The sequence below is a fragment of the Mesoplodon mirus genome, assembly GCF_964341445.2.
Source record: "Mesoplodon mirus genome assembly, chromosome: 11".
Classification (NCBI taxonomy): Eukaryota; Metazoa; Chordata; class Mammalia; order Artiodactyla; family Ziphiidae; genus Mesoplodon; species Mesoplodon mirus.
Window position 1 is genome coordinate 42,381,663 of NC_138987.1, and position 6,000 is coordinate 42,387,662.

A 6,000-nucleotide genomic window follows, 5' to 3' on the forward strand; every position below is an offset into this window, starting at 1 on the left:
GTCTTTTTCTGTGTTGCTTTTTTAAACATGCGGCTTAATTTTTATAACTCTTGCTGGTGGTAGCTGCTCCCTGGAGTGGAGAAGACGAGGCACAGGTGACTTTATAGTGTGGCCTGGGGGCAGGGGTCTCATCTGGAGAATGAACGGGGCAGGCTGGGGCGGGGGGTTGGGGTGGATATGAAATGGTGGTTTTACTCATCTCAGGATGCACAACAGGCTGGTGGTTTTTACAAAGATTTTGAGAGTTGTTTCCTTTTCCAACTACGTATGTAAGGTAGTTTTGCCATTATCTGCAATATCTGTTTCAGCCTTAAAGATCAACTTTTCAACCTTGGTCCAGTTAGGAAGGTGGTATGGATTATGGTTTTTGTCTGGAGCACATCGACCTGGAAATACTCTTTTTCTGTCCACCATGGTAGATTAATGGTCCCATCAGAGAACTTCCAGCAGTGCCTCCCCCGAGCCAGACTGGGCCGATACTGCCAGTTCAGCCCCTGGATGCCTCTTGGGCAATAGCATTTACGACCTGGTTGTACCCTTGATGCCCCTCCTCCTCTATCTTTAGGAAATTTGGTTCTATAAGGTCATTATTATTTGCCGTTAAAGAATGGCTAGGATTGAATTTCATAAACTTCCCAAGATCAGCATTATTGTAAATAAAACTGTGAGACTTCAACTAGAAAAAAGCAAAACTTACAATTAGGACATCCTTTTACACATTACACGTTTAGTGGTGTGTTTTATCTTTATTTTTTTTAAAGATCCAATCAGAGGATCTGCTGGAAGCAAATCAAAGCATTTCCACTTCAGAATGTCACCAATCAGGGGTTGCCCTAAGTCAGAAAGGAGTTAAGCTTTGAGTCACAGGGTGCATCCGTGTCCCCATTCTTTCCTGAAATGTGAACTCCCTGGGCTGATGAGCCTGGAGGCCTGTGGCTTGTCCAAGGTCTCGGGGCAGGATCCCGGTGCCAGGTGTATGTGGCCTCTTGCTCTGGTGTCTTGGGACAGATCTATTCAAATGGACACAGCGTCGGAAAGTGAGCCTTGAGACTCAGGCTTTTGGAAGGGTTGTCTGTTCTGTTTAGCTTCTCATACAGCCTGTCTGAAAGAGCTCCTAGCTCACACGTGCCACGGGAACAAGCTGACGGCGGGCCCAGGTTCTGCATCAGCGGCGTTAGTGAGCGTCTGGTCCCCTTGGGGCCCAGCTAGACCACCAGCGATGCCCCTGGCGAAGCCACAGAGGACCTCAGCTTGAAAGCCACTTGACATTGTTCACTTGTTAATAGGAAGAAATTCATTTGAAATAACAGAGTCACTAATTGCCACTCAGAGTATTTGTGGTCACCTAATCAAAGATTTCTCCAAGCACTGATGGTCAAATATAGACGAATTATTCACCAGTTCAATATATGGTAGTTTTTCGAATAGTAGCTATTTAAAGAGCACACTTCTTGCTTGCTAGGTTTCAACAGATGTCAGCATGAGGTCCAATGGAAGCAGGTTCCAGAAGCTTCAAACCACAAGCGTGGAGCTGGCAGCCCAGGTTGCTGGATACAAGACATGGCAGGACCCCCTTTCACAACCTTGACCCGCTCTACAAGCCACTGTTTAAACCTGGTTCTTCCTTTCCTCAACTTATCACAGAAAGTGCCAGACTCCTCAGAGACCACAGATTACCAGGCAGCCTTTGTCTGGGAAGGGGGGACCATGGGGCTCCTCCAGGATACCCTGCTGCCGTCCTGCCAACGCCCCTCCTCTCTGCCTCCTGGGCATCTCCAGTTGGGGGCCCCATGCCCTGCCTTCTGCCCCTGCCACCCTGTGAGAAGCCTGAGGGCTGCACATGCAGGACGCCGCTGCCCTAACGTCCAGTATTGTCAGAAACAGGGCGCCCCAGCCGTCAGAGGAGCATTTTGACTACTGCCAGAGCGCCAGAACCCTTCCTGCTGCCTGCCTGGCCTCCGGTTTCCCTATGACCTTTCTACAGCTCTCTGGTGAGAGGCGTTTCAAGCATCTTCCCAAAGAGGATATATGCACAGATGTAAACAGTGAATGTGAATTGAGGGGAAAGAATTCCAGAATTCCAGAATGTCCGTGAGAGCTGTCCCTGTTAAAGGGAGTCCTTCCTTCTACTTTAAAAGCACAGAACGCACCTTTCCACGGTACTGATGCGTTTCCTACACTGGGCCACGTGAAACTCTAAGGAAACAGACGACCTTGAGGACCATGGACGTTCCAGCAAAGGGCAGCAGCCTAAGATCTGAGCAGAAGCTCAAGGCCCACGTAAGATCCTTTGTTTGATGTATGGTGATAAGTACTATTAATTGAGCAACTACTGTTTCCCCAAACCTACAGCATGACAGCTACCTCAATAGAGCTATCAAAAGATACTGTTAAAATTAAGGTCCACCTAACACTGGGCCTTTTGGTGCAGCTCTAGTCAGACCATCTATTGTTAGGGCTCAGAGGCTGGATGCTCACCTTTGCTGTGTGCACACTGAGAAATGGAAGGTTATGTGGATTTTTAAAGGAATTTTATTGTTTAAAGGGAGCCTTGGGAATTCCCTGGTGGTCCAGTGGTGAGGACTCCACCATTTCACTGCCGAGGGCCTGGGTGACCTGCTCACCCAGGGCCACCTCCTCTTGAGCTACGCCTGCTGGCCATGCATGAGCCTGTTCGCGGGGAAATCCTGGCAGATGAGGGTGGAGAGATGCCTCCGTGCAAGCCTTAGTCACACCGTGGCTTCACGAGGCCTTGCCACGCCCCAGCCCCACCTGTGCCCCTCTGTGCCTGACTCCTTTTCAAGCCACTGTGACACTGTGCACGTTTGACACCTGGTGGCCAGATGCACGATGGAGGGTTTTTGGTTTTTTGTTTTTGTTTTGACCCAATGACCACATCTGTCTCTGGAATGTCTTAAGAAGTCCTGTTTAAATGTAAGTCCATTGTTTCAACCAGGGAGTCCGGCACTCCCAGCTAAGACCAACTTGGTCACCGGCCTGGCCTTTGAGGGGGCTTCCAGGGACCGGGGGAAAACCAGCCACCTTCAAGTGCCTCTTCCACCTGTGTGGCCTTTCAAAGCGCAGATCCCACAAGGAAAACGGTGCCAGGTGCTCACGGCTCCCCACCTGCGCTGTCCATGCAAGTTCCTGCTGTTACCTCCAATCCTCAGCCCCGTCTTCAAGTGGAAACACCAGCTTGGACGAAGGGCCGCCTGGCGGTGCAGGGTTAGCCCCAGGGGTGGCCTGCTTCCTGCACTTCCCGCCCCTGCGTTTAAGACGGGCAAGGGTGCAGCGAGGCGCTCCCTGTGGGTTAGCCCGGTGCCCGGGCTGCACGTGTTCCTGGAGGGGTCACTTGTTCTTCGGTTCACAACGGTGGTGTCGATTCAGGAGATGCAAGGAAATTGTACTGTCCATAGAAGTCGCAAACTAAGACCGATGCCACCAGCGGGGGGCTCAGCGATTATTAAGAAGTGTCCAGGGAGGATTTTTGCCACACTCACTGTTCCCACGGCGTTGGTGGTGCGGGCACTGGACGGTTCCAAAGACAGACTGTCTGTATTTATTCTTCTCGTTTGTAAGCGGCCCAGCTTCTCGTAAGTCTTGGTCCAAGCTGATTTACGGGGCTCCCCCGGGATTATGGATTCTTACCAACCAAGTCTTTGCATGGAGCTGTCAGCTAAGGGGACTCTTGCCTTCCTGACAGCAGTGACTTCCAGGCGGCACAGCAGGAAGGCTCCGCAGACAGCTCGGCTGGGAGGAGCGAATGAAAGGCCGTGACAGTGAATGCTGACAGCGTCCCCACCCCCTGCTAACTGGGCGCTTTCCTCCTCAGTGCAAGGACTTTTCCGGTGGCGTGTTCTCCTCTAGGGACCTTCTGCCCAGAAAGATCTAAGGTTAGGCTCCAAAGGCCTAAAAGTTTTTGCTGAGCTTTGTATCTATTTTTAGGTGCCATTTTAATACAATTCAGGAAAATGGTCGTGGACCCTCACCCCGTGAAACACACGGGAGTGAGAACAAAGGTAGTAAATTTGGTCTGACTCAGAATACAGGAGGCCCATTCTACTTCTGTGGAAACTACAGGACAAACTAAAATGTGACAGTGGAAGTTTTGCAAGGAAAAGAATAAGACAACGCGTCTTCACGCTTTCATTTAAAGAATTATGTAACGCTTTGCATGATGCTGTGTTTGTGGAACACGGCAGGTCCTTAAACTTACCTCAGCAGAGTGGGCTGCTGTGGGTATGGCTGCTTATTAGGGCAGAGAGTGAGAAGCCGCCGCCCGGGGCTCATTTCCAGATGCCCTTTCCCGGCTTGAGGCACCCGGACTCCTCAGATCTAGAGGGGGGCTCTCGACAGACCATCTGCTTCTCAGAATTTCAGTTTGAGACAAGAGAAATGTAACCGTTTATTTCCACCCCCGTGAGAAAAGGGAGCTATGTGCCGTGGTCCAGGGGGAACACATGTAGTCACATATTTCTGGAATCCTTTGCCACATGGAACAAGACCACGCTACATCCACATCAAGGTCACATCTTGACTACAGCAACTGGTAAACATCAAGGACTTCAGGCCCCGCGGCTGTTAAATGCATCATATGAAAAAAATCGAAGAAATATTAATTTTTTACATCACAAATAGCAAATTAAGACCCGGGTCAGGTATTTTTCATTTCAAATGTGTTTGCTAGTTTGGGTGGAATGTGAAAACTTCCATGTTTTTCCCCAGAGAAGGTAATACACCAGCCTCCTCCTCTCTTGCCCTTCTCCCCCCCGCTGTCACCCTCAGCATCTAAAATTCCTTAAGTGATGAACATTACAGCGTCATGCCAGCCAGAGCGCAGACCAGCTCCCCACCACGAGCCCTGGCTCCCCTGACAAGGGGTGGGGGCCACGGAGTCTCCAGGCCCTGAACACAAGTGAGTGGCTCATTTTTTCAAGGTCAAATCATTCACTTTGGGCAAATGTCTTTTCTTTTTAAAGGCACAGGCGGTCTGGTCCTTTCTTCAGGCCTAAAAAAAATGTACCTCACACGAGATGGATACCACTCAGTGCAGTTTTCGGTAAAATTACAGTATTCGGGTTCGAGTATCACTATTTTTTCTACACTGTATGGTAAAAAAAGAACTATGTTAATAGCTATATCTTAAATACTGTGATTTGAGGTTTTTTTTTTTTAAATCCTAATGTAAATATTTTACTCACAATCATGCATCTAATAGCAAACATTGGGATTCTTCTGCAATCAGTGTTAATTGACGTATACTCTCACTAGCCTGGCTCCTGGACTTGTTGGAAACACACAGGAAGCTGAAATATCACAACTGAAATACAACTGCACGCACACACGCACACACACACACACACATCAGAGCTTTCCTTCTCTCCTGAGTCATGTGGAATTCATTTCCCTGTAAACCTGTTCCCTTCCTCATGCTTCACATGCAAGCAGCACGAATGAGTGAGTCTGTTTTATCATTTCTACCAGCAAGGCTGCCTCTGACCCAGGTCAGAAGTCACTGATTTCGCACAGCAGGATCCCGCTGGAGACCATGAACTATTCCTGTGTAGTAAGTAGCTGTCTGTTCTTCAGGGAATTACTACCTGTGGGTTGTTACCAAAGAACTTTGCAATTTGAAAGATGCTGATGGCAGTGATTGGCAATGGCTGGGTCTCTGCAGCCTCCAGAGCCCAACCCAGAGTATAAAGCAGAAGCCACAGAGCCCGTGAGTCTCCCATACGATGTTTTCCATACCTTGGCAGATTTCTTCCTGATGTGTATCTGTACCGCCCCCGGGACCCACAGGTCCGTCACACCCAAACCCAGGGGGAGCCTTTGCCAGACACGTGGCAGAGTGGTGCAGGTTCCCAAAGCCAGGACTGAGCTTGATTCCTTGGTGTGTTTATTGTTACTGTTCTTGGGTGCCTTATACTCTCAAAGTATTGAGGGGCTGACAGACCCTTTGTATTTTATATACTAAACAGGAGCAATTCCAAAGCAGAT